Here is a 20,672-nt window from a genome sequence, read left to right on the forward strand (position 1 = left end):
CTATACTGTACAAGTTACTGGGGACACAAATAATCCAGATAGATGTATTACCGCTTTTCATCTCTGCTTATGTTGTACTTTTTTATGTTGCACAATGAAAACTTTGCAGGTAGTAAGTGAGGTGAGAAGGCATATATTAGAAAATTTCCATTGTAAAGGTCTGAGACTAGACCTTGATGGTGAGAAAATGGAAAAGTTAGCATTTCCAAGTTGCAGTTTTCTGTTCCCTAGAGACTTAAGTTCCTCTTTGGGATAGACGGATTCTTTGTTCTGAGGGGAAAAGTTGGGAGAAAAAGTGCTTAATTATGTGGTATAATCATTTTCTGAACTACGCCTTAAGTAGTTCAGGTGTACATTACTACTTAAGGTAGTTAAGTAGTTCTACCTTAACTAGAACCACTTTTCTGGTTCTAGTTAACCAGAACCACTGGTTAACTAGTGGTTAACCTGTTTGGATCAAGTTAACCACTTGATCAAGAGCAACCACTTTTCTTAAATTTGACAGAACTCACAATTAGCTTTCTAGGGAATAAATTCTGTTTAAAAATACAACCTCCCCACCAAAATCTTAAAACACAAAAAATAAATAACACTGTAAAAGGTCTTCTAGTTATAGGAAGTAAATGATTATCCATCAATTGTTTTGAAAAGAGACTTTGAAATAATTTAAATGCAGGTATTCTAAACTAAAAAGATAAATGCTCTGTTATTTTTTTATATAAGTTGGGTATCTATTTTATATGTATTAGGTTTTTGAAGATTCTTTCAGTTTTAAGAGGTAGAAGGGTGAAGATAGAATTTTTTTTTTCTTTAAGTATAGATTTAGAAAGCACCTGGAATAGATACTGCTGGTTGGTCCTGGAACGCTTGCTCTTCTTTAAGCACTGTTGATAGATTATGTAGGAATTCTGAAGTCTGCAGGAAGAGCACACAAGCCTGGTCTTTCCTGGGACTGGAGGGAGTCCTGTTAAAAGGGAAAGGAATGAGCAGGTTCCATGTGACCAAATGGCAGCAGATTGCTGAAGTCTTCTCATAGAAGTTATTGCGCACAATTGAACAACAAACATTGGAGGAACACACTGTGTTTTTAGGTAATTGCTCAGTTGATATTCATGAACCAAATCCTTCCCCTGTGTAGAGTTACTGGTATTGTCCCCTAGAGAAAGTAGATATTTACTCTCCAAAAGGTCTTGGAAAGCAAATAGGAATATAAAGTTTGGTGTAAGGCTGAAGTAGATGGGGATTCTCTTCCTGTTGACTGGACCCACGCTCTGGGTAGTGTAGATATACTTGAAGATACTCCCATTATGGAAAGTATTTCCAAAACAACCCAGGAGAAGTCATGGTATTTACCCTTGTGTTATCCCCTAACTTTTTTTTTTGCAGTTATTTTTTAAGTTTTTATTTCAATTACAGTTATTTAACATAGGGCATATTTATTTATTTTATTTAAGCATTTATTTATTTATTTATGAAGTCGCTCTTTATTTATTTATTTATATTTCTTTTCAGTATAACAGAATTAATTGTTTTTGCACCACACCCAGTGCTCCATGCAATACGTGCCCTCCTTAATACCCTCCACCTGGCTCCCCCAACCTCCCACCCCCGCCCCTTCAAAACCATCAGGTTGTTTTCAGAGTCCATAGTCTCATATGGTTCACCTTCCCTTCCAATTTCCTTCAACTCCCTTTTCCTTTCCATCTTCCCTTGTCCTCCATGCTATTTTATACTTGACTCTCTCTGCTTGACTTATTTCGCTCAGCATAATCTCTTCCAATCCTGTCCATGATGCTACAAAAGTTGGGTATTCATCCTTTCTGATGGAGGTATAATACTCCATAGTGTATATGGACCACATCTTTCTTATCCATTTGTCCATTGAAGGGCATCTTGGTTCTTTCCACAGTATGGCAACCGTGGCCATTGCTGCTATAAACATTGGATCCCCTAACTTTTAATAAATTTTTTAAAAGCTGCAAATTTTAGTTGAATGAAAGGGATTAAGAATGGGATCATGATCTTTGTCATTTCTTATTTCTTTTTTCTTTTTTTTTTTAAATTTTTTTATTTTTTAAATTATTTTATTTTTTTTAAAGATTTTTATTTATTTATTTGACAGACAGAGCTCACAAGTAGGCAGAGAGGCAGGCAGAGAGAGAGAGAGAGAGAGGGAAGCAGGCTCCCTGCTGAGCAGAGAGCCCGATGAGGGACTCGATCCCAGGACCCTGAGATCATGACCTGAGCCGAAGGCAGAGGCTTAACCCACTGAGCCACCCAGGCGCCCTCATTTCTTATTCCTAAGAACCCAAGTAAACCACTTTTCTTCCATGAACCTCATTTTTCTTGTTTTTGAAAACAAGGATAATATATTACTTAGGACTACTGTATGAATCAAATGGAATAACTTATTCCAAAAATACTTTGAAACTCCAAGGAACCATGAAAATATAGGTAATTATAGTAAACCTTCTATTATGGTAAATCTTCTATATCTACATATATCTATATATGTAGTTCTATATAGATATATATTTATATATATCAGGTATATATATCTGATATATCAGATGATATATCAGATATATATATAGTTCTAATAAATTTCCTGATTCTGTCTCAGACTTCTCTGAAATCACATCTTATGCAGTAGAAGTTTGTGCTTATATTGAAAATAAATTCCATGAGTCAGTAATCAGAATCAGATGTTCTATAACAACCCTAGTCTAATACAACTTTAAACTTTAAGCAGCTCAGAAAAACTGAGAAGAGAGAATTATAAAATTGTGGTAGAAATTTGTGCTTCTCTACAATCAAAGTTCTTTTGGGGGAAAAATGAGAGAATTCTTAAAAAGCCCTATTTAAGAATCTGGTATTAGCAGAAGAAGAACCCAAAGAGATCCCTCCCTCCCCCCTTTTTTTCTTAAAATGAATGGCCAAGCCTTTAGATTAATTGGATGACACCCAATTAATATGTGTGCTGTCACTCTTACAAGGCACAGGGAAAGTCCGAGTTCTGTTAGCTTTGAATAGTAATGACTCATTTTGGGGTTACATTATTAGAGAACCTTATTTATTGAGGGAACCAATTAATTAATTAAATATGTCTTTCCTCCTTGTTTTAGCCTGTTTAGGCTGCTATAACAAAAACCACAGACCAGGGAGTTTACAAACAACAGAAATGTATTTCTCATAGTTCTTGGGCTGGAAGGGTGCCAGCATGGTGGGACTCTGGTGAATGCCCTTTTCTGGGTTGCACACTGCTGACTTCTCACTGTGTTCTCACATGCCAAAGGAGACAATCTAGCTCTTCGAGGTCTTTTTCACAGAGGCATTAATTCCAATCATGAAGACTCTGCCCTCCTGACATTATCATCTCAAAAATCCCCTCCACTTAATACCATCATCTTGAGTGTTAAGATTCAAACATATGAATTTTTAGGGGGGGACACAAACATTCAGACCATAGCACCCCTGTTGTAGAATTTTCACAGTTGTATTTGTGTTTACATAGTTAGAAGAACATTGAAAACAATCTTCCAAAAATAGCATAAATACACCTTTATGAATACTGAAAGTTGGTATATGTATTTAGTTATTCTTTCTTTGTGCAAGGGACTGTTTTAATTTGCACTTTCAGTATTTATAAAAATATAGTAAATACAGTTAAGAAGTTATATTCTTTTAAAAAAACCACACCAAAATACTCAAAAGAGAGAAAAATCCAAAGAAAATTTAAAAGAAAGGGTTAAAATGTCAATTAAAATAGAACGGAACGATGTTATCAGGAACCTATAAAGATGTTAGTTATTCCACATTTGTTTCTGAGATCCCCGAGGAACAAATCCGGCCCCATCAAAGTGAAGGAATGGAGGAATTAATATAAACAGAGTAAACAGAGAGCATGGAAAACCTGGAGGAATAGCTAGATAATACATTCCCTAGAAACTCTCTCATACATATTGTGTCCTTTGAGTCAACTTTTGGCACCTATATTAAACTTCTGGGTTTCTTTTTAATGCAATAGCTACCCAAAGTTCAGGAAGCAAATTTATAATAATGTGTGAGAGTTTAGATTTACATTCTTCTCTTAAGGTAGTTCTTATTTCCTCATAGAATGGGGTTTATAGAGTGAGGTAAAGTGTGAAAAGAAAAAATTCTGAATCTTGTTAATGATTTATGCCATAGACTATAGAATAAATGATAACAGTGTTTTTAATCACAGGACCTGTGCTACCAGTTTGATTTCTAACCATAAAAATACTTCAGTAAATTTTTAAACTTAATTACTGGGTAGAACTGCAATGGAATGACTTAATTGTTGCTAACTCTATCCCAAACACCTTAATGATTTTACTTGTTTGGAATTTATTTTGGATTTTCCTTTTAGGCAATTATATAATTTTAGTTTTAAGCTTAAGAACCCATAAATGGATGACACCCAATTAATATGTGTGCTGTCACTCTTACAAGGCACAGGGAAAGTGAATAAGAAAATAAAATAAGAGTAAAATGGCAGGATCAGCTGCTACTTTTGAAATAAATTTTTTAAGTTTGACATGTTTAGATGTTTATTGTAAACATTCAAATAATAAAGACATATATGAAGAAACAATTATAAGTTTCTCCTTCCTATCTCTCTGATAAAACCAATATGAACATTTGGTGGGTGTCCTGGCATCCTGGTATTCTTCCATATTTTTTTTTCTTTTTTCTTTTTTCTTTTTTTTTTTTTAACAGAGAGAGACAGAGATCACAAGTAGGCAGGGAGGCAGGCAGAGAGAGAGGGGGAAGCAGGCTCCCTGCTGAGCAGAGAGACCGATGTGGGGCTCGATTCCAGGATCCTGGGATCATGAGCTGAGCTGAAGGCAGAGGCTTAACTCACTGAGCCACACAGGCACCCCTCTTCCATATTTTTTCTAATTGTGTGTGTATACATGAATATATATATATATATATATATATACACATATATATGTGTATATATATACACATACACACATACATATATACATATATATGCATATACACATTTATAGAGGTTTTTCTATGTTATATGAAACAAATATTTCATATTTTACACATTGATCTACAACTTACATTTTTTCACTTAGTATGTCTTAGGTTTTCAGTCAGAACAAAAGCTCAGCTCCTTTTTAATAACTGTAGGATCATCTGTCATGTGGATGTACCTTAATATACTTAATTGTAACTTTATCTATAGCTGGCTGGTCAGGTTGTTTCCAGTTACTTTGATGTTACAAACAATGCTGCAATAAACACTTTCCTATGCACATTCTTTTATGTTTGTGATTTTGTTTCAAAGGATGAATTTCTAGAATTAGAATTGCTGAGTCAAAGATTACACACATTTAATATTTTAACAGAGACTGCCAAATACTTTCCAAAAAAGAAGCAATTCAAGCTCCCATCATCAATGTATGAGCTTGCCCAGGCTTCACATCCTCATTAGCCCTGGATATATCAGTCTTAAGTGTTTGCAACAATAATGGGTGAAAATGGTATCTGGTTATTTTACTTTGCATTTTTCTTATTATTGTGAAGTTGAGTGAGCATTTGTGTCCTGGTGACTTGCATTTCTTCTTTTTAAAATTGCCTTTATATTTTCTTTGCTCACTTTTCTATGGCAGGGTTTGTTGTTTTGCCTATTAATCAGTAGAAGCATTTTGTATATCAGGAATACAACTATTTGTCAGTCATGAGTTTTGTTTGTACATATTTTATTTTAGGATGTGGTTTGTTTCTTGATTTTGTTTATTGTGTTTTATGCCAAGCAGAATTCTTTTTTCTTTACTATAAAAAAAAAAAAAAAAAAAAAAAAACAGGGGCGCCTGGGTGGCTCAGTGGTTTAAGCCTCTGCCTTCAGCTCAGGTCATGATCTCAGGGTCCTGGGATCGAGCCCCGCATTGGGCTCTCTGCTCAGCGGGGAGCCTGCTTCCCCCCTCTCTCTCTACCTGCCTCTCTGCCTACTTGTGATCTCTGTCTATCAAATAAATAAATAAAAATCTTTTAAAAAAACCATATTTAGTTATCTTCTCTGTGGCTTCTGGCTTTCCTTTATTGTTTAATAATTTTCCCATCTTGTGGTTCTATAGAAAATCTCCTATTTAAAAAATATTTGTCTGTTTCTTTTGTTTTCTTTGTTTTTAGAAAAAGAGAATGTGCGCACACTAGTGGGAGTTGTGGGGAGGTAACAGGGAGGGGGAGAGAGAGGGGGAGAGGGAGACTCTCAAGCAGCTTCCACATGGTGCAGAGCTGAACACAGGGTTTGATCTCAAGACCCTGAGATCATGACCTGAGCCCAAATCAAGAGTCGGTTGCTTTACTGACTGAGTCACCCAGGCACTTCTTAAAAATATTTCTGTAGTTTTTTTTTTAAAGATTTTATTTAATTACTTGACAGAGACAGAGAGATCACAAGCAGGCAGAGAGGCAGGCAAAGGGGGATGCAGGCTCCCTGCCAAGCAGAGAGCCCAATGTGGGGCTTGATCTCAGGACCCCAAGATCATGACCTGAGCCAAAGGCAGAGGCTTAAACCACTGAGCCACCCAGGCGCCCCATATTTCTGTAGTTTTATTTTTAGGTTTAGACTATTAACCCACTTGAGATTTAGTTTTATATGAAATGAAAATCTGCCTTTATTTCTTCTACTTCTTTTATTTTTTCCATATACAGTTATACAAACATTCTCTTTTTCCAGAGATTGAAATATTTTTATGTATTTTAAATTCTTATATATACTTGGGTCTCTTTATGGATTTTCTAATATGTTTCAGTTATCTATTTGGCTATTCCTATGCCATTATTATGCTGATTTGATTAGTCTGGTTTAATAATTTAAATGTCTCATAGGCACAATTTCACTATCCCTTCTCCCCAGATACCTTGGCAACAATCACATATTGATTCTTCCATGTCAACTTTAAAATATTTTTCTTATTCTTTAAGAAACCCAGTACTAATTGCATTGAATTTATGTAATTTTGGGGGAAAGTGCTGTTATTAAGGCATAGTTTTGGTCTCCATTCCTTCCCTTAGGCTTGGGGGCAAAAATTGTTCCTGAAAAGTAGTACCTCAGGGATGCATCCTTCTAAATCTAAAATTCCACAGAAATTTTTGGTTCTTCAACATATAACTGAAAGAGAATTTCTCAAATTTATGTAATTGAACTAAAGCAAAAAAACAGTGATAAAGACAAAGGAACAAAACAATGTGAGTAATGCACAAGATCATCACTACTGTGATTAGCAAGCTGTGAGTACTTGGAGGGAAGAATGGAAGGAATCACAAGCCAACCACATCACTGTGAAGGTCATAGCATGCTGGTGCTCATCTCCAGGTGTTTGGCTCTAAGTGAGTCCGAATAATTGTAGAGATACCTTATTAGCTGAAATAGAGTGAAGATGAAACAACTTATTAAGTCACATTCTTGGAAGCTGAATAGGCTTTCCAAGAATATGGTAGACCTCTGTAAACCTTTTCAGCTTTTGTTTTGTATCCTTACTTAATATACAGTACATTCCTTCTGCACTGTAGCTTAGTAAATAAACGTTTGCTAACATTGTGAATTGATTCATTCAGGAGAAAAAGATAAATGAATTAATTCCTGGAATACTGGCAGCAATTCTTTTGCTTCTGGAATTTCTCTTGCACCAGCCATACTGTAGGAGACAATCAATGTTCCTGAATCTGTATTTATCTTTGGCACTGTCAGCTGTCTTCTAAACTTCCTATTAAAATCGATTGTAATCCCTATTTTTGAAAGGGTGATCTATTCTTATATAACAGGTTTAGTTCGTTAAATGTTCATGATTGTATCTGAGTTCTATTTAGCATGTTATCTTTACCAGACTTTTCTGGCCCCTCCCTCCCTCCCTCCTTCCTTCCCCTTCCTTCCAAGGAATCTTGGAATCTTCCTTCCAAATAACTAAATCTTCCTTCCAGTATTTAGTTATTTATTTTGAGAGGGAGGGGGTGGGGGAGGGGCAGAGGGACAGTAAATCTCGAGCAGACTCCTGCAGAGTGTGGAGCCTGGGGCTCAATCCCATGACCCCCAGATCATGACCCCATCTGAAATCAAGAGTAGGATGCTTAACCAACTGAGCCAAGCAGGTGTCCCCCCCCTCCTTAAAAAATTATTTAAGGATTTTCTGTTTTCTTAGCATATTTTTTGCCCAGAAAAAAACTTCAAGACTTAGGCATCCATGTATGAAATGCCCATCTATAGTATTGAGCAAATTTGAAAGGTTATGGGGTTCAAAGAAGGTGTTCATTATAGTTTTAATGACCTTCAGGATGTCATTCAAATACGCCGCATTCAGAGGGGAGGTCAGAAAGAAATAAAGAGAGAAAAGTTCTCTTGTCAAGAAACTAACAGTGGGAAAATACACAGATACACAGACAACTTTAATTCAGTGTGATACAAGTAACGGAGAAGTAAGCATTGAATGACACAGGCCTATCAGTTCATCCAGCTTATTATTTTGAGAATCAAGACAAGATCAAGAGAATCAGCTAGAGGTTTTATGATCAGAGATGAATGAGTTTCCACTAATTCAAAAGGAAATGATTTCTGGATGGTTTAGAGAAATTATATTCCAAATATATTCTAAAGGAGTATAGATAAGATACATTCAAAAGGAACCTCCAAAGATTACTTAGTGAGAATGCTGGCTCCTACCACTTTTTTTCTGCTTTGTTTGTACACATTTCCCTTATGAGGCTCCAGCTGTACTCCCTAATCTGCTTAGCAGAAAAGATGCAACCTGCTTCAGTGGAGAAGATGAAGGATAGGCTGGAAAGAATTTATTATAATCTGTTAGCCTTACTGATGATATGGTCAGCGATGCCATCCATGATGTTACCTACTAGAGTCCAGTCATTACCTGAATCATAAGTAACCCCGTGAATACATGGTGCCCTGTTCTTACAAAGCATTTTTTGTTCTCCACTAGGCTTAGCCTTCCTATGCCTGGGCTAATTCCCTTGGGTGCATCGTAGCAGAAGAGTAGATTAATATCAGGTTCTTGGTGCTCCAACTAGCCCATGTGGAGAGATCATGTTTTTATTATAGTTTTAACTTTTTGTCTCTACAATACCAGCAGCTTAAGATATGCATATTAGTTTACTTTGGTATATGATTATATTTGTGGCACAGTTTTGAGAGTCTGAGAAGTTTGGAGAGAAGTCACTTTCAACTCAGTAAAAATAACAGCTAACTTTGTACAGCTGTTTTACATTTATAAGCATTTTATATATCCATTATCTTCTTTAATCCTAAAAGTCCATGAAATTATTGAATAAGGAGAAATAAAGACTACTATTAAAATATGCAGAAGGAAAAATGGCCAGAAAGGAAAGTTGAAAAAACATTTTCTGGGTTAAATACCATTTTTGTTTTTGAAGAGGTTATAGCGTGTATGGGGAATTTTGGTATCTTATGGAAATATGTTACAAATCCTGAAAATCAGCACATGCATTCATTGGGTACACAGTTTTGGGGTGTGCCAATATATATTTTATAGACACATTTCTCATTGTTTAGAGTGCACATGTGTTACTAAAAAGGTTCTGTTATCAACTGATATATTAAAGGGTTTGCTTTTCTAATGCCTACTTAAATCAGAATTAAGATATCCCTTGTCTTCCTATAATAAATGGGACAGCTGGCATATTAGAATTATGGTGCTCTGCCTCTTCTTATGTCTTATGCTTAAAGGAATGGCTGTTAATTTTCAGACTAGGAAAAGGACTGACCTCTTCCCTCATTCATTCAGTGTGGGTCCATTTATGGAAGGCAGTGCAGTTGGTAGAGCTGCGGGAAGAGCTATACTCTGGGCAGATGACAGCTAATATTCTGATTACATTTATACTAATTTATAATGAAAGGAGTCGCCTTATCCCTGCCTTTGTCCAATCTAAAGACAAGAGGCAAAAAAAAAAAAAATTAGTAGTATGGACCTTAGGAAAATTCATTTTCTTATTCCATTTGTGGTGTGATGTGGACCACTTTGTTTATAAAGTAAATTTCACTTTGGTGTTTATGGAAAAGCCAGCATGTACAGTTTTCAAATTTATGAGCTATCAGTCTTTTATTCTTCAAAAAATTCTGAAGCCTTTTGGTAAAGTCTAATTGGCCTTCCTTTCAGGTATTCTTTAATTCTTTGGCACAGTGGAGTCATAGCCTTCTTCATGTATTTCTATTGTATATTGTTTGGGCATCTCTTCCCTAATTCTGCCTGGCTTGTATTTGGAGTCAAGACCTGTGTTCTACAGAGGAATCTTTAATTGGCTGACTCATTCTTTCTGTTGGTTTTTCTTATGATAGTTTATTTTTTTAAAGACTTTATTTATTTGAGAGAGAGAGAGAGGGAGAGAGAGAGAGAGTGGGTGGACATGAGCGGGGAGAGGGGCAGAGGGAGAAGGAGAGGTAGAAGATGATGAGCACCTCAATCCCGGGATTCTGGGATTGTGACCTGAGCCGAAGGCAGACACCTAATGGACTGAGCCACCCAGACGCCCCTGATAGTTTATCCCTCTTCTTTTCAAGTAAACTGAGTCATTCATTAGATATTTTTTCAGTATTTTTAAAAAGGATCAGAACTATTAGCATTAACCTGTACCATTCTTAAATTTATTTTCACATTGACAGTGGCTTAATTTCCATAGAGAAGTCTGTTTGGGAGAGATCTTTCTTTTCTTTGAAGTTTTAGCAGTTGCTTGAAAATGATACTAGTTGTCTCAAGGATTAGAAGACATTATTTTAGAAGATTTATAAATTGTCATCAATGAATAACTTTAGTGACTTATTATGTTCAGTTCAGTTCAAACATTTAAAGATTATTGTGTTGCACATTTTGTTGGGAACTGAGGGTTTTAAGTAAAGGAGACACTGTCCTTGGTATAAAAGATACTGTAATCCAGCAGGTGGAAAGTGATATAAATTCTGATCTTGAGCGTGGACTGCCTAGACTTCCCACATTAAGAATTCCTTAACTAGGGGCACCTGGGTGGCTCAATCTTACAAGCATCTGCTTTCTGCTCAGTTCATGATCCCAGTGTCCTGAGATTTAGCCCCACATCTGGCTCCACACTGGGCTTCTCTCCTCAGTGAGGAGCCTACTTCTTTCTCTCCCTCTGCCTGTTGCTCCTCCTACTTGTGTTCTCTCTCCCTCTGTCAAATAAATAAATAAAAATCTTAGAATTCTTTAACTAAAGACAAATACCATATGATTTCACTTATATGTGGAATTTAAGAATCAAAACAAATGAACAAAGGAAAAGACAAACCAAAAACAGAGTCTTAACTGTAAAAAACAAACTGATAGTTACCAGAGGGGAGGTTGGTGGGGAATGGGTGAAACAGGTGAAGAGGAGTGAGAGTAATGATTACTTAATCAAGTAATCTTGATGAGCCCTAAGTAATGTGATAGAACTTTTGAATCACTATATTGTACACCTGAAACTAATGTAAGACAGTATGTTAACTATACTGGAATTTAAAAAACTAAATAATTCTTTGACTATATATAAAAGGTCTATTCTGTTCTATTTGGCATCTAGAATATATCTTTTATCAGAGTATCTAAGGATTGGCGTATGATCTTTTGTTAAAAGATGAAATGCCTGGTCATAAAGCATTATTTTATAGATATGTATTATTCTTATATCAGATGTTAGCTGTAGACTAAGGAATTGTGCAATTATTAAGTTGCATATTTCTTGTCAAACATAAATAATCAGGGTCAGAGCAGGCACTCCTTCTTCCCCGAGTTATTCAGTCACGTCCTTTGTGTTCACTACACTGCTATTGTGAACAGTCACACCTTGTTAAATATGACATTGAACCTCAGTGCACTTACTGTGTGTTCACTGCTGAGAAGTACCCTGAGCTTTCCCTGAGGGCTGTGAGAACTGTTTATTTTTTCTTTACGTGCCAGTCAAGGGGGCCTATTTACGTGCCTGTTTGGGCAATAACCACCCTACAGGCAGAAGTTTAGCAAATTAAAAAGCCTTAGAAACACCCTCTTCCCCAATTTAGGATGTTTTCTAGGGAAAACACAAATCCCTGCCCTGCCTTCAGCTTTTTTATTACCGTCTTTTATGGTCACTAGCAAATGGAATCTCAGTGTGTGCCGTCTCCTCTAAAGAACTTGTTCATTAAAAAATGGATTTGAATTTTAGTAATTCAGTATACTCAGTGTAGACCATTTGCCATTAATTCTTTGGATTGTTATAGCAATAAAGGTATTCATAACAAACTATTTTTCTATTATCTTTAACAGTGTGGAAATTAGACATGCTATTTTAGTGGGATTTCTTCTAAATTTGGAATTGTGCTAATGAAACTCTCACTTTCAAGTGTGACTTTCATTTCCAAATAAGTAACCTACAGATATTGTATCTGTGATTTAATAATCACCAATAGTTACAAATATTTTGAATTTCCAAAGGTTTTTCTAAGAAATTAAAGGTGCTTTCACATACAGTCACTTTGGAAAATCCAAAGACATTTTTCTAGGGCTATAACAACTATCCAATTTGGGCTGTTCTTGTCATCACAGTTTCCTGGAGATGGCAGCAAAGTACACAGAAGCAAGGGAGCCAACCATAACACATAAACAAGTAGTGAGATTAATGGCGCTGTGCGGTTCTGGGGATGACTGCCGAGATGCATCGGCCTTTTCTGCTCTCAGATGACAGGGCAGGTAAATAGAGAGCTGATGTATGTGTTAATTTGATTTTTAATTATGTTGGCTAGCTTCCAAAAACTCCTGTACAAACAGCTAGTTTTATTTTATTCTTCACCTGTGGTCAGGTCCCTAGCTCTCTTGTCTCTCTGCTTGTCTGTTGCCCTTTTTCTGTTACGGTGAAAGAATTCAGAGATCTCTAGAACAAACATTTTTTGAAGCCTTTATTTTATGCACCAATCTATAACATTTGTTATCCTTACTTCATTTTCATATAGCTATTTCTAATTTTGTAGCACACTGCATTTCAATCCTTCTGGGAAGTGAGATTTTCAGAATCTATAATGGAATGATTAACTGGCAAGCGATGCACAGGCTAATAACAGATTGCAGAGGACATCGTATTAGACATTGTAAAAGCCCTCTTTATTCCAAAGTATACATCCAATAATGCCCCAGCAGACATGAGTAATGAGCATTGTACCCAGAATAACAGGGACCCTATCATTTTGGAATTTGTGCAGAAATGTTATTAAAATGAAAGAGAGAGAACTTCTTTCTACTGAATTGCAACTGTTGGTTTCAATGGTAAACTTGTTTGTCAAAATGCTATTGCCTGGAATCAGTGAAAAGCTTATATAAGACCAAAATATTTCACAAGTTGATTGAGTACTATAAGAAATTTTGCTTTGGAGGAAGTTCAACAAAAGATCTTAAAATTTAAAGATCCAGTGTCTTTCAGCTAAAATGGATAGCTATCTTTTGAGAGTATTTTTGAAGTAAATTTTGCTTTTAAGATGGGACAGAAAAGATGAGTAAAAGTTCCTTATGTCAGATATTGAACATAAAGTTTAAAAAAAATAGGAGCATATTTCTCAGACAATAGATGAATAGGATGAGTTGGTTAAATTGCTGTTTTGGGTCAGATTGTTTAGTTAGTAATGAGAACTTGGTGCAATAAGAACTTGCTTTTTAACTAGAAATATACCAGAAATGTTTTCCTATATTTATATGCTATAAAAAGTTCTGAAGCACTCATTAACATTTAAACAATTGATGGGGTAAATACAAATGATTTCCATGTCTTTACTTGAGGGAGACAAATGGTGATAAGGAGACAAATTTGGGTGCTGCGTTTTTTGTGCAGTCATTTAACCCAAAGATGCTTTTTGTTGGATGAGAGCTTGTCTACATACCCTATGAACTTTCTTGCACCTTATATTTCTTTATCATGGTTCAATCAAGCAATCTTAACTAACAAACTTGTACAGATTCTGAAACCTGAACATAAAATGGTGAAATACACATATTTAGGGGTGTGCATAGTCTTAATATAAAAGATGAGTTATTTAAAAAAAAAATCCATGAGTGTTAGTAACTTCTTTCCCTATTCTTGCTTTAAGAGAAAAAGTCTGAGGAAAGACATTTTGATAAGCTCAAATTTTCCTTTTCTCACTCTACAGATCTCTTTCCTTCAAAATCTTTGAAAAGGAGGTAGGTAGAAGGAAAGTGTATAATGGAGAGGCAAAAGTGGCCAAGTTTAAAGGTGATGGGGTGGGGAATGTTGAAAGTCCTTGAGACTAAAAGAAGTATTGGGAATTTACGGCCCCACTTGTGTAAATACCATATGCTAACCAACTGTGCCACTGGAACACGTATTTTTTGTTTTTTGGGTTTTTTTGGTGACTCCACTTGCATTTCACACCTTAGGTGGGGGCTACTGCAGATTTTTGCAATAGTGGAAACAATGGCTCTTCATTATCGCTCAATTGCCAAGTACCACTCTACAGACAGGAGGGTACTTTATGATTGTTAATAAATATTCACAATAATCCTTTGTGGTAGATTCTGGTCCTGATGTATTCTAATAATTTTATAGATATGAGGTATAGACAAGTTAAAGAACTTTCTCAAGTCAAAAAGTAAGTTGATTTGATTATGATGGTCTCAGCCTGTGTTATTAATGACTGGACATTTTCACTGAGTCCTGAAGGTCATCTGTGTCTCTCTGTGAATGGGTCTGTGGACAATGGAGGGACAATGTACCAGCTTTTCACAGCAGCATGAAGGAAAAGAAGAAGCATCTGCAATGTTTAGAATTACCACTGACTAAAGACCAGGTCCTTTCCTGGTTTTCTAGTATAATATAAGCCTATGTTCCCGATATCCAGTGGAGAGGAAAATAACCCTGGGAAACTAACCTGCCAGTCAGGTAGATGGGAGTCTGTAGCTGAATGGGTCCAAGATGCATATCCAACTAGCTTCAGAACATCTTTAACTGGCTATCTAATAGGTATTTCAAGCTAAATGTATTCTAAACTAGGCTTTTGAATTTCCCTTTGTGACATTGTGATTTATAATAAGAAATATACATTGGTCTTTTTTTTATTGAAAAAATTTTTTTTAATTTTTTATTTTTTATAAACATATATTTTTATCCCCAGGGGTACAGGTCTGTTGAATCGCCAGGTTTACACACTTCACAGCACTCACCAAAGCACATACCCTCCCCAATGTCCATAACCCCACCCCCCTTCTCCCAACCCCCCTCCCCCCAGCAACCCTCAGTTTGTTCTGTGAGATTAAGAGTCACTTATGGTTTGTCTCCCTCCCAATCCCATCTTGCTTCATTGATTCTTCTCCTACCCACTTAAGCCCCCATGTTGCATCACCACTTCCTCATATCAGGGAGATCATATGATAGTTGTCTTTCTCTGCTTGACTTATTTTGCTAAGCATGATACACTCTAGTTCCATCCATGTTGTCACAAATGGCAAGATTTCATTTCTTTTGATGGTTGCATAGTATACATTGGTCTTTATCCCCATTTTTCGCATGGAGTTCCTAAAAACTTTGGAAGTACCCAAGTGATGAGAGACATATAGGCTTTTTGTAATGTGAATGAGGTGACTTTTGTAATATACCTAAGGGGTGTGTGTATGTTTGTGTGCTGGATGCCAGGGCGATCAACCTTGTGATTAGAAGGGAACTTTCAGGCCCTCCACTCCCTAGGTGAGGAGATGGAGCCTGGAGATTGAGTTCAATTGCCAATGGCAAATGGTTAAATCAATCAGACCTGTGTAATGCAACCTTCATAAAACCCAAAAGGACAGGGTTCAGAGAGCTTGTGGGTGGTGAACACTTGGAGATTTGGGGAAAGTGGTGTGCCTGGAGAAGGTATGAAAGCTTCTTACCCTTTCCCACATAACTTGGCTATGCATCTCTTACATCTGGCTGTTTCTGAGTTATAAACTTTTATAATAAACTGGTAATCTAACAAGAAAAAATTTTCTTTGAGTTCAGTGAGCTGCTCTAGTCAATTAATTGGACCCAGGAAGGAGGGAGTCATAGGAATATCTGATTCATAACCAGTTGGCAACAAGCACAGGTAACAATCTGGGCTTTCAACTGGCTTCTGAAGATGGGGACAGTCTTGTAGGACTGAGCCCTTAACCAGTGGAATCTGATGCTATGTCCAGATAGATAATGTAATGGTTGAGTTATATTATAGGATGCCCAACTGATGTCCTGAGAATTGCATGGTGGTATGTGGGGAAGAGCTTCTCCCCATCACCAATGCAAGCTGAAATTGGTGATCATGACACTTTCACCCCTCAAGTTGGTTCTTCCTATGGTCTTTTTCATCTCAATTGTGACAACCCCATTTTTCCAGTAGTTTAGCCTCAAACCTTGAATTAATCCTTGACTCTTCTCTTTCTGTCATACCCCAAGTCTACTTTTTCAGCAAATTCTTTTGACTCTCCTCTTCAAAATCTGACCATTTATTACTGTGCCTACTGATAGTGACCTGGTCCAAGCCACCATCACTTCTGTCCCAATTCTGCCTTTAATTTTCTTTAGCTTATGTTCAATGTAGAAGACAGATTGACCTTGTTGAGCATGGGTCAGATTATGTGACCACTCTGTTCAGAATATTTTAATGCCTTCTCATTTCATTCTGAAAAAGTCTTAGTCATGACCTACAAACTGCATAGCATCTGTCTCCTCATTTTCCCTCTGATTTTATTCCCACCACTCTCAACCTTTTCGCTCAGCTTCCACCATACTAGCCTTCTTAACTTCTACCTCGCAATCATAGGGCCTTTGAACTTGCTATCCCCTTTTATGAAATGCTCTTCCTCAGGATACCATGCATGACTAATTGATCCACTTCCTTCCCACTTTAACTAAAAGTCTCCTTTTCAGTGAGGCCTTTCCTGGCTACTTTGTCCAAAATCTGATCTCCTCACACCCTCAACAATTCACATCCTTTCCCCTGCTTTATTTTTCCCATTGGAACATAACATTATCAAACATATCTTTGATTTATTTATCATGAGCATTATCTATGGTCCTCACTAGAATGTTAACTGTCCATGAAGGCAAAAGTTATTGTATTTTTTAATCCTTGACTCATATCTATCTCAATGCCTGGTATATAGAAGGTATTCAATAAATGGTTTCTGAATTTATGAATTTATAGAACTAGAAGAATGTGATATGACTTATACCTTAGGAATGTGCACAAAATTCATATACTACAACTTTTACCTAATTTTACCAGCAGGCTGATAAATAAACTAACTGATGGTGTTATCTGACAATTAAGTTTCCAAGGCATTTAAAATATGTGATATAAAAATAAAGAGGGTTTGTCACCTGATCTTGTCAGTTTGCCCTAAGACACAGAAGACACATAGGATACTTGCTGTGTATTGCTATTATCTATTTATGTTTTTGTTTATATATATGCATCTGAGCTGGTGACCAGTTAGGTAATGATTCATTGATTATCTTATTTACTGTGTCATTTATGTTGATGTGTTTCGTTTCTACATGTTCACTGGGTAGGTGAGACTAATACTGAAGGACTGTTATAGTGTGGATCTCTCCAGGAGTATTTATCCAGGATTATTGTTTATCTTCCTACTCAGAAACTTTTTTTCTGCTGTGTAGCTATATATCCTTATTCCATTCCTGACACATGTATGAATGCCTTTTAGGGTGGTTCAGAAGTGTCCACTAAGGTACAAAAACACATAAGATAACAGTAGCTGCCCCCAAAGAAGCTATATTATTTCTGGTTTAACTTTGTTCAGTTTGTTAACTCAGCATTCAGTGTGATAAGGGAAATTTTGGGATTGCCATGAACTCAAACATTACCAGAAGGGGGCGTCAATAAACAATGAAAAGGATATCGCAAAAAGAGGTGAAGGACTTGAGTAGAAGTCTGAGAATAGGAGAGTGAGAAGCTTGGATAGTCAGGAAAAAAGTTATGCAGTAGTTATGTCAGTGCATGAAGAGAGGTAGGAGACAATAGTTTAAACTGAAAAGTGGCTTTTAATTTAATTTAGAAACACATACCTGGGTGTATATTCTCTTGGTTCTAATTTTCATGATGGAAACATCCATTCATTGACTAGGCGAATGAAAACTGGAAGGGTAACAAACAGCTCTGTGACTTAAACATGCAACATGCAATTTCTTACATTTTTTAGCTTTATAAAATTGGATTAATAAAAACAGTAATTGACTTCTCTTCAGAAAAGTTTGATTTAAAGAAAAAAATATAAATTAAGAGAAGGCGAGGCAAAGGATCCCTCTACTTCCAATTTAAAATAAAAGACTTTGTGGTATGCAGAATAATGTCCGCTAAAGATGTTTACATTCTAATCTCCAGAACCTGTGACTATGTTACCTTCTATGACAGAAGGATCTTTGCAGATGTGATTAAGTCAAGGACCTCGAGAAAAGGACATTATTCTGGATTATCTGGATGGGCCCCATGTAATCCCAAGGATCCTTGTAGGCATGAAGCAAGATAGTGGGAGGAGATGCAGAAGTTGGAGTGATGTGGCTATGAGTCAAGGAAACAAATTCTTTCCTGGAACTTGAGAAGGAATACAGCTCTAATGACGCATTTTAGACTTCTGACCTCCATGACTGTAAGATAATGAATTTGTATTGTCTTAAGCCACTCATATTGTGGTAATTTATTGACAGCAACACTAGGAGACTAATACAGGCTCTGAAAGCAGATCTTCAGAATTGTTGAGTGCTTGAATCAAGATAATTTTCCTAGTTTTATTTTTGTTTCCCTTCCAAGATTTTCATGGACATAATAAAGTACTATAGCTCTTCTGATAAGTGATACCAAGTGGCTGTGACACCAATAGTTATCTGGATTTACAAAGTACATTTTACTCCTAGAAAAAACAGAATATATTAGATATATGTTTTGAATGACCATATAGTCTTTGTTCAATCGGTGTCTATTTAACCTATGTCCAAGTGGCTGATAGATGAATAAATAAGCAGTATAACCTGCCAATTAAGTTTCCAAGGAATTTAAAATACATGAAATAAAAAGAGACAGAGTAGGTTTCTTTTAAGTTTTGGAATTGTCAGAATGTTTAAAGCACCAATCTTTCAGGCCTCACTCTTGTGATAAAGAATGTAACAAAATCAGGAAAAATGGAGCTGTTTGAATCCATTTTTGAGTCAGAGACTAGAAGAAGAATGGACAAACAGTATGAAGCCTTTGTACTATTTTTGCAAGTCATTCTCATTAAAGTCTGAAGACTGTAAAGCTATTGGGCTCCTTCTAGGATAATGTCCCCCCTACTGTTATATTTCTTCCAATGAAACCCATCTGTGAGCTTTTTCAGGATGTTCATGACATGCATTTAAATTGCCTGTTGTGTTCCAGAAACCTCTTCTTCCTGCAAACAAGTGGTGACCTCTCTGCTCTATGTTCATTCAAGGGACAGACACTGTACATCATCCCAGGCAGGCAGCCAAATGATGGCCACATCCTGTTCAATGCAAAAATACACATTTTCATTAAACCAAGATAATTAGAAAAAGTAGCATAGAGGAATATGAGTAATTCCATCAGTAATTACAGCAATTATACCCTTAATTGCCATGCCACCTCCAGTGTCACATTATATATATGTACTGGTGTTTTACAGAGAAAACACTCATATGTTTTATATGAAAGATGTACCTGGTTACATCAGGTATTTCTAGTGGTTAAAAGATAATTGAGGTAGTATTGTTTCATCCTTGCAATGATCAAAGCAAAATGCACTGTATTGTCCTCATTGTCATTACTGAGTGATTTTCAAGACAAAAATTTCTCTGTATTCAAGAAACGAGGGATAAAAGCCAATATACTAGAAACCATCATTTCACACAGTTTTGCCCCCAAGTTAGTGAAAAAGAGTTTCTCAAATTTCCCAAGAAAAAGAAAAATACCTGCTGTTGGATGTTTCTTCAGTTTTGTTCCTAGAGCATATGCTTAGAGTTAGCCTGTTAAAAAATTTAAGTGTTTATCTCTGGATTTGACTTTCCAGTCTCAAATTTCTCTGCTAGCATATTAGAAACAAATCTTTGCGTTCACCTGGTGTTCTTGCAGTAGGAAAGCCGGTCAAGACCACATTGCCTTCAATTGCCCACTGAGCTGGTTTCTCTCCCTCAGCCTGCAGCCCAAGTGTGTAAAATGGTAAGTAAGAGACTTAAAGTTCATCTGTCCTCTTGCTCAGCCCTTAGGAATGACTGGGTTTGTCTCCCTTGCTGCCAAGCTTGCTGGTAAATGTCAGCCCTCGGAGAGATGTGATCGAGTTCATCATTGTGAGGAAGGAGACAGAGCTGAACTGCATAGGGAAGAAGAGTTGTTTTGCATCCCATCAAGACAGATTGTCATAGCTTTTTCCTTTTCGAGTCAACATTTTGTACTTAATAGGATGATTTTATAATCTCACAATAAAAGACACTCTCTTGTTCATATGCATCTGTTCACATTAACCTATTCTTGCCCCACTGAGCAGTCTCAAGTTCCCTCAATGGCAGCAACTCCTGGAGTGCCATGCCCAAACTGCTGGCCACCGCAGAAGAAAAATGTGCTTTACTGTTCCCTAGACTGGGGCTTAACTTATGCAGTAATATTGCTGGCAGAA

General features: G+C 36.5%; 1 long non-coding RNA gene across 1 annotated transcript in view; it reads left to right on the forward strand.

Moving 5' to 3' along the window:
* The first annotated feature begins 12,667 nt into the window (after nt 1–12,667).
* Nucleotides 12,668–20,672, forward strand: part of LOC132014572 (uncharacterized) — a 362,056-nt gene continuing 354,051 nt past the window's right edge. Inside the window, exon 1 of the long non-coding RNA XR_009403323.1 lies at nt 12,668–12,728. This is a non-coding gene — a long non-coding RNA (uncharacterized LOC132014572). The remainder of the gene's footprint in view (nt 12,729–20,672) is intronic.

Source organism: Mustela nigripes, chromosome 1 (assembly GCF_022355385.1).
Source record: "Mustela nigripes isolate SB6536 chromosome 1, MUSNIG.SB6536, whole genome shotgun sequence".
Taxonomy (NCBI): domain Eukaryota; kingdom Metazoa; phylum Chordata; class Mammalia; order Carnivora; family Mustelidae; genus Mustela; species Mustela nigripes.